Source organism: Seriola dumerili, unplaced genomic scaffold, assembly GCF_002260705.1.
Source record: "Seriola dumerili isolate Sdu_G_001 unplaced genomic scaffold, Sdu_1.0 BDQW01000088.1, whole genome shotgun sequence".
NCBI classification, from domain to species: Eukaryota; Metazoa; Chordata; class Actinopteri; order Carangiformes; family Carangidae; genus Seriola; species Seriola dumerili.
In genome coordinates this window covers 13,017,919-13,027,048 of record NW_019174343.1, presented here as the reverse complement: position 1 = coordinate 13,027,048, position 9,130 = coordinate 13,017,919, and the positions used below count along the sequence as shown (strand labels likewise).

General features: G+C 40.8%; 1 protein-coding gene across 1 annotated transcript in view; it reads left to right on the top strand.

Moving 5' to 3' along the window:
- Positions 1 to 7,008: 7,008 nt before the first annotated feature.
- Positions 7,009 to 9,130, top strand: part of foxp4 (forkhead box P4) — a 91,908-nt gene continuing 89,786 nt past the window's right edge. Inside the window, exon 1 of the mRNA XM_022745057.1 lies at positions 7,009 to 7,093. The gene's annotated coding sequence lies outside the window, so the exon portion shown is untranslated. The remainder of the gene's footprint in view (positions 7,094 to 9,130) is intronic.

Below are 9,130 nucleotides of genomic sequence, written 5' to 3'. Positions count from 1 at the left end.
CAGGTGCCAGAGAACAAAAAAATGTTTTGTAAACATAATATATATAGTGTATTTTGTAGCTTCAATATAGATCCTCTAAAACCTGAGTCTTTTTTTCAATTCATTGGAAGCTTTACAATCCAGTTCTTATTGCAAATGTTAGCTTTGATGTTATTTGCTGTCACTACAGTCTAAATACAAGTAGGAAGAAAAGCTGAATAAATGCATGCATAGTTGAAAGGATGGAGAAATTTGTATTTCTATCCATTTATGGCACATTTTGTGGTCTGTGTCTGTATTTCAAAGCAAATTTACAAGGACACACTGAGGGGAAAAAAAAGTTAGTTATATTCATAAACAGTCCCCTGCTACATCTGCGTTAGTGAAACCACTGGTATTACTTGTTGTTTCAGTGTGTTTTCTTTAAGCTGGTGAGAGAAGTTAAATAAGAGCAGATGAATAGTCTAGAGAACTGAAATGTGTAGGTCAAAAGAAATCATTGAACCTTTCACAACCACAGTTCACATATACAAACAGATCCAGTAAATGTCAATAACCAGTTATAGTGAATTCCATATCAAAACTTATATGGAAAAAAAACTTATTGCATTCAATGATGTGAAGTCTCCAAGGTTGTGGAAACTTTAAATAAAATAAATGTTTTGTTTTTTTTATCTTATTCAGCTCAAATGAGTGAACTTGTGATTTACTGATAAGAGCTTTCGATGACACAAGAGGACAAAAAAAAAAAGTGATGCATTCGTGAATGATTATAGGGGAAAAGGTGGCTTATTCGAAAAAAAGGAAAGGAAATCTATGTATTTTCAATGTCAAAAGCATTATAGTGCTTTCATTAAATGTTATTATGTTTCAGTTGTCGCTTCTTTGAAGTATAGCATGTCAAAGGGCAAGGAGCTCCACAGCCAGAGTGGGGATTTATGTGGTTCTTGTACCTTCAATGAACTGGTGGTACTTATTATTATTACTATTGTTATAATTATCGATTTATTTTTTGCACTTTGACATTTTAGAATTTAGATAACCTTTTGTAATGCATCCCTTACATATAGATAAATTCAACAGTTACAGCCACAATCACATACATTTGATTTCTACTGTCATTTTTCATTTTTCATTTTTCTTTTTTTAAAAATAAATTCTCCCTATTTTTTATTTTGTTCCAGTAAAACAAACACTTTTTCCTGCCGTCTGTCAACCTATTGCCACATGCATGATAGAGTCTTGAGCTGGTTATTGTATCAGGGCTGTTACATATGTCAGCTTAACACTGATGGCCACACTAATGTGACAGAGCTCTCTGGGTTACATCTCTCTCTGCTGCATTAAAAATCTCCAGTACAGCAGAGAAACACCACACGTCATATCTTCAGAAAAAACACACACACCTCAAAGGTTGCTAAAGAAAGCCAGTCCTATCCTATCCTTCCTCTCCATCCCTCCATCCTGTCCTCTCTCTCTCTCTCTCTCTCTCTCTCTCTCTCTCTCTCTCTCTCAATCCTTGAACCAGTCACTGACAGCACACAATGCAGAGGTAAAATCATAGAGGCTTTTCCACATCTTTCTATGTGTGTGTGTGTGTGTGTGTCTGTGTCTGTGTGTGCCGATGCTTTCAGAGACAAAGACCCCTGCTGTAGGGAGTCCTGTGGGAAAGGCGTGCGGCCGGAAGATGTGAGCGCGCCGGCGAGTGATAATGTCAGCTGGAGAGATACGGCGTGTCATTTTACACAACCACACATCAAAAAAGACAGTGGGGGGAGAGAGGAGAAGACAGCATGTCATTTGTTTGCTTTGATACAAGATCGCACTGAGGGAGGGACTGCTCCGCAAATGTGTGTGTGTGTGTGTGTGTGTGTGTATGTCTGTGCGCTTGTGTATGTCTTTCTGACAGTATGTTTGTATATCCTGCACGTGAGCAGATGAAGAGACAGGATTTCAGGGCTATTTCCTCAGTGTCTCGTATTAAGTTCCGCCTAAACAGACAGACACACATGAAGACTGGCACAGTTCTGTCATGCTCGACTCGGGTGCTCTTCAACCTACATGCAGCATCACGGAGGCCGCTCAGGCACTAAACACTACAAATTGCTGGGTCAAAATTGACCCAGTTTGTGGCAGCATAGAACTGGATTAACTGTACCCAGCACCCATGGGCGGTTTTGACCCAGTGCGAGACACAATAAGCCCAAGCTCAAAACTGTCTTGTTAGTTAGACATTCAAAACGGCAAAAGGTACATACAGTCTAATATTAACAGTCAGTAAGAAATAGAGCCATGTATGCAGTGGTGAAGGAAGTAAAAGTAGTAATACTGCATTATAAACATACTCCTATCAAATTAAAGTCATGCGTTCAAAATATCACTAAAGTATAAGTTTGTATAAACCAAACCATTTGTACTGAAGTGCAGTGCTTGAGTAAATATAAATGAGGAATAATAGAAGTAACACTCACTAACAGTATAGTTAACAGTTTCCTTCCTTCCCTGTCTTCCTCCACATGTCAGTGTGTGATGAAGTGTGTGTCGGAATGCGTGTGTGTGTGTCTGTGTGTCCACATTTTTGTGTGTCACTGCCTCAGATGTGGTCAAATCAAATGACTTTATAGCCACATCATTAGAAAACAAACAAAAATTTGCAGACATAAATTTCCATTTCTCTTTGATGCATCACTGCACATGCATAGACTCTGAATCTGTTACGTGCATTTCCCAAACTCAAACTTCAAATGTGTTGCGGGGAAATGTACTGTTAAGTAACTGTTTCATTGCAGTGGAATGAATCAAATCTGGTGCTTAATACACAAAATGGTAAAATAGCAATATTCACTTTCTCAAGGAAGTTGAAATAGAGAAATCCTTCTCCATCTCTGATTTAACAGCTACTTCAGTAGTTAATCCTTCATCAATAAAGACATTTCTTTATCTTCTTAAGCAAAGACAGTCATTTTTTTTTTTATTTTTTATAGTTTCACCATTTGAAGATGTCCTTTACAGGTTTCTCTAATTTATTTCTTCAACTTTTCACAGACAGCCTTAACTTTTCTGAGAGTGTACCTGTCAGATTTACACACCAACCCGGCTGGAGTCTCGCTCCTGGACTTGACTGCTGGGTCACAAGTGCTTTAATATGAAGTGAGCCCTTGAGGCATAGAATGAGATCTTCTCTCACTCTCCCTGGCTGTCCCTGCATATGGGGAGGTGTGTGTGTGTGTGTGTGTGTGTGTGTGTGTGTGTGTGTGTGTGTGTGTGTGTGTGTGTGTGTGAGAGACAGTGTTAAAACAGCTTGTTAACACATACACCACTGCCTTGGCCAGGACTCCCTAATTATTCCCCTCCAACTAAAGGCCAAGACAAGGAGAGAGTAGTGATAAAGTGTGTGTGTGTGCGTGTGCATGTGCGTGTGCGTATGTGTGTAGTTGTGTGCCGCAGAGCAGCTGTGACAGTAAACATGTTTATGAGTGGCTAATAGAAAGCAGGTGGTGATTGGCTGTGATCCTCCCAGCAATCGGTGTATATGCAGAGACTAATGCAGATGCCACTGTCTGCAGCAAGGCCACACAAACACATACACACACACACACAGACACACTCATTCACTAACTCACTCTCACACACACTAACACATGTTGTTCACAGGTACTGTACTGCCGCAGATGAAAAGAGGCTTTGTGTGGATGCACTCAGACATTTATTATTGTAATACACCCAGCCCTGAGATAGCAGTGGTGTTTGTGAGCCACAGTCTGCTGTCTTTGCATAACCACAGAGGCGACGGTGGTGTGTTATGTGTGTGTGTGTGTGTGTGTGTGTGTGTGTGTGTGTGTGTGTGTGTTTGTTTGTGTGTGTGTGTGGTTGTTTACATGAGTGTGTATGCAGCCTTCCCACTTTGTCTTTATTTGTAAACATGCACACACATATGTGTACCAAAGTGGGTGTGGGCACATATGAGTGTGTTTGTGAATGTTTGGATAATTTGGTCTGTGCACTGGATTCCTGCTCTGGGTCTGTTTATTTGTATGTGTATGTGTATATGTGTGTGTGTGTGTGTGTGTGTGTATGTGTGTGTGTGTGTGTGTGTGTGTGTGTGTATGTGTTTGAGGCCTCTCTTTTGGTTTGATTCTCAAGGCATTGTGGGTATTATGTGGGGGTTGTTTGTAAACATCAACAGCAGTAAGTTTTATTTTATTGTAGCTTTATTTTACGACATTATTCCCAGATGGCTGCTAAAGCTCGCAGTTTTATAATGCATCTACCACACATTCTGCACTCCCGCGCCTCACTCTCGCCGCCACACATATGCTTTTGCTCTCATATGCAAACAAACAACACAGTCTGCGGAACTGATTTGCTCAGGAATGAGCAGTGAAGAAGAATCTTTTTTTCCCCACGCATACACGCAGGGCAGACTCACCTCTTTTTTTTTTTTTTTTTTTTTATCAATCTAAAATCCGGCATTGAACAGATCAGATTGAGTTATTCAAGTTAGTGGCAAGAGCTTTTTTTTCCTCATTTTTACCAGCTCTGTGACACTGTGGGTGAGCACTCCCATATTTCTCTTTAATTAAGCCAGGGAAAACCTTGTAGTACAGCCAACCCAGCTCATGTAGCCACTTATGTTTTAATTTAATTACCTGTCCACTTTGATAATTATTCCCCCTGATTAACAGGGAGAGAAGGTTCCTAAATGGGAATAGGAGATGGGTGAGAGGGCCAAACAGCATTTCTCCTCCTTTCGGTGAGAACAAGAATGAGGGTGTTGACTTAAGATGTCCAGGCCAGCTCTATTTTAATCCGGTTTCATACTTGGCCTGCTTCAGCCTGGCCTGGCTTGGCTGTATTCAGGCCGTGCAGAACACAGAGTCCTACTCAGTTTCCTGTGCTCTGTTTAATCTTGTGATTTTTATGCACCCGCGAGCCAAAACAGACAAACAACAACAAACAAATCATGATTCTGCAAACAGGCGGGGGTGATTGATATCTTTAGTCAAAATGCCAACAGTTACACAACAACAGGCACAAGGATGAGTCAGTCTCTGCTCTCTCACACATTTTCAGTTATTGGATGCAGGTTGTTTGTGGTTAAGTAACCACTAACACACCTGCTGGGATTCAGTTATAAACTTTCTATTAATAATACTGTCAGATTTTTTATTTTTTTTTGTTTGATCAAACTTGAAAGTGCATTTTCATGATAGGAGCCACTTAGGAAAAGCATCACTCATCACCATCCAGTTGCTCACATTAGCACCTGTCAGTTCTCTGGAGATTTATTGGACACATATAACAAAGTGTTCCAGGTAAAATTCGTCAGGCTCAGACGAGACATGAGTAAGTAAAAAAAAAAAAATATGTATAAGGGTGCTCATATACACAAACACACACCCAAACATTTGCACCCACACGCGCACTCACATAGACACACATATTTTTAGTGGTATTGATCGTGCTAATGATTTGTGTTGTGATTTACTGCAGTCGTGGCCCATTGTTGGGTGGTGCTGTGATGGACTGCCATCATTTTCCAATGGTAAAAGCTTCGATAGTGAAAAGGCAGGAGGGCAGAATCCCATTTAATGGCCAAAGCAAAAATTATTCCAAGATCTTCTTAAGAATTATGGCACTCTTTTTTTCCCTCACTTTTTTTTTTTTTTTTTTGCAGCGACAGGTATGATGTAATTTCCAAATTTCATCAGAGACAGTAATCTCAACACTGATTATGCCATCAATTAGTAAATTAATGTGGCTGTGAGGAGAAAAAAAAGATGGTAATAACTCTGCAAAACGAGTTGTCAAGCTTCCAAAATACATAAAGGACATAGTGAGTTAGGCAGACAGTAAAATTTATCCAATTTGCAAGGTAAGTGTGTAACGAGAGTGAACCCAATTAAACTGATTTTACACTTATTTTTTATTTGTGGAGCACAACATTTCTGAGGTTGACATAAATCAATATGGATTACCATGCAGTATTTAAAAAAATAAAGTTATATCACAATAAGGTCTGTCAAGAGCACAAAAAGTACCAATTAAGAAATGAAGTCATTTATTTTGGTGCATACTTGCAAACTGATGTCTTGTGCAAAGAATAGAGGTCTTTTTTTAAATTCTGTTTTTATTTACTAATAAGTCTAAAAGTATTAACGAAAAGGGTAGAGGAGCCAAGTGTTTCTCAGTAGACTGGTTGTGTTTGGGTGATGGTGCTTTGTTTCTGACTGTTTCTGAGCTCAAACTCAGTGCAGGCTAACATCTGTTCCTCTCTGCCTCCACAATAGCACAACTCAGCCGGGATGCAAAGAGAGGTCAAAAGATCAGTGCCTTCCCCTCATACACACACACACACACACTGAGAGAGGTAGAGAGAGAGCAAGAGAGAGAGGGAGAGAGCGAGAGAGAGAGAGAGATACCTCTCGCCGGCTGCTGTTTTTCTATTGTGCGCCAGGGCTTTGCGAGGATAGGGCAGGGATGAAAACGCGCACCTGCTTTAGAGGCATTACGGTAGCGCAGCAAACTGTCCCCCCGCAACACACACACACACACACACACTCCACACTCGTACGCACACGCACAGCCCTAGTGATTCAACCCTGATTACCAGCGAACGAGCAAGCAACAGACGGGATGCCAAAAAGTGAGGACCGGTGGAGAGGTTATACGCGCTGAATAAGCCTCTTGAATAGATAGCGGGAGGAAGCAGACGCAACAAAACAAGACGAGAAGCTGCGCGCTTTCTCCGCGGCAACTTGCGCACAGTGCCAGAGTTTTAGCGGCAGTATTGTTCTGACTTCACTCCAGAGGGGCCACTCCGAGGAGAGAGGACGCACACAAAAGGGAAAAAGGAAAGGACTAACGAGCACGCTTTGTCGTCTAAAGTAATGGTCCTGCGGTCTTAGATCCTAGATTTCTCTGTCTCTCTCTCTCTCCTCTCTGTTTCTTTCCATTTTTTTTTTTTATTTTAATTTTTTCGTCCCGTCGGTTTGTGTCCCCTTTGTCGCCGTGAGAGAGTGGACGCGCCGGGGGTTTGAGGAGCAGAAGCGGGCTGTCCACATGGTCCAACCACTGGCGTGAAAGTTGACTTCTTCAGAAAACAAGAGAACAGGTTGATGCATTATCTACACTTTTCCTTTTTTCCCCCCTCTCTCTCTCTCTCTCTCTTTTTCATCTTCCTCACTCTTTCCCTCTCCCTGCGCTCCCATTGAAACTCTCTGCTGCTCACATCTCACTTCTCAAAAAAAAAAAAACATCGAACTCTCAACTTTCTCATCGCACATTGTTTTGTCAAACTCCTCTAACTCAGCCTAATAATATAATGGGGTGTTGTAGAGTATTACACAGCCGAGCAGCCACTTTTCCTCGCTCTGACTTCCCTCTCCCCACGTTTCAGTTTGAACTTTCGGTCTTTTTGTGAAGAGTTGAACGCGAAACTTATCAGCCACGTTTTAAAATCCTCTTTGAAGTGTAGCTGTTTTCATCTTTTCCACTTTTTCAATAGACAGAAAATCGACGGTGGATTAAGTTTCTCTCGAGCTCTTCGCCACTTCAACACGTTGAACACCCATGAGTCAAAAAATCCAGTTACTTTGAATCCACGTATATTTCTAAATTTATTTCAACTCTTATAATTTATCAAAGCGTTAGTTGCGTGGAGGGAGAGGGGCCAGTGCTCACAGAAAAGTGTCATTGTCTTCGCTTCATGACACGACTAAAAGTTTAGTCTCACAGGTTGGGACTGTGAACTAAGATGTCGGGAGTGGATCTGAATGGAGGCAACAAACTTTAACATCGCGTCCCTCTTGTTAAGGGATTTGATAATAAACACCGACACAGGTTATGTGCTGATAATTTTACACAGCCGCCTGAGAATCGTTTGAATGCTTTGTCATCGCTTTATAAACCTGTTCAGCTCACAGCCGTAAAACACTCCCCTGCATTTAAAAAAAAACAAAAAAAAAACATTTTTTGAATAGTTGAATTTTGTGTCTGACATTTAAACAATGACGCTCAAAATTATAAAAGAGCATTAGAGCCCTCAGTGAAGAGAAAAGACTCGTTGTTTTAGGAAAAGGAAGGGAGAAAAAAAAGAAGCTTTCATGTGGACACAGTGAGTTGGTCAGGAGATGAGAGTTTTCTTTTCAAACGCTTTTGACTTTTGAAATTACGACCGCGGTGTGTGACCTCACTGTGGCTGTTGTCTTTCCCATACGATCTGACCCGATTAAATAAATAGCAGTAATATATACAGATGACCAGGTTAACACACCGACATTAGAGAAAGTTGCTCCTGCAACAGTAAAAGTTTGGACTCCGGATTTAACGTGAATATTAAACGTATTAAATCTGCAGTTTTTATAAGAGCATTGTAGCACGTCTGAAGTCTTATTCTTCTAATTCTTGAATTAGACTAATTGCATGAAAAAAAAAATACACGGATAATCCACGTGATAATAAAATATTAAATATATTTAAACATATTTAGAGTTGACTTGATATAAATTTAGAAATTGAGGGGGTTGAAGTCTGTAGCAGAACCTCTGCATGACCCATGTTTTTCCCTTCTTTTCCTCGTCATGAGAGCAGGCCCACACCACAGAGGAATTTTTTTTTACTTGAGAGTAAAAGAAAAAACTTCCTACCGGACCTGTATATATTTAAAAAAAGAACATTTCATAATGGGATTAAACAGTTTTAATTCTCTTCGCGTAACAGCATGTAACACACACTGTGTGACACTGTAGCATCAGCTGAGGTGTTTTAAAATTGAACTTGTTCTTTTCTTTTCACAAAACTCCCATAATCAAGTATCAAACACCAACCTCAACATCCCCGCATGTCAGATGGACTCAGGTCCAGCATGATGGAAAGATGCAGACAAAAAAAAAAGAGGGAGCGATGAAATGACAATTAATTGCTGTTAGTTGTCTGTCATTGAGAGAAAAGCATACAGGGCCGTGTGGGTGCACACCCTGACACGGGCATTATTGCCCCGTGATTGATGGGCGCCGGGGCATTTGGCATAATGAATTTTATTTACTGTGTCCTCTCTCTCTCTCTCTCTCTCTCTCTCTCTCTCTCTCTCTCTCCTTTTGTGTGTATGTGTGTGTGTCCCCCCACCCCCCCCCCCCCCCCCCCCCCCCCC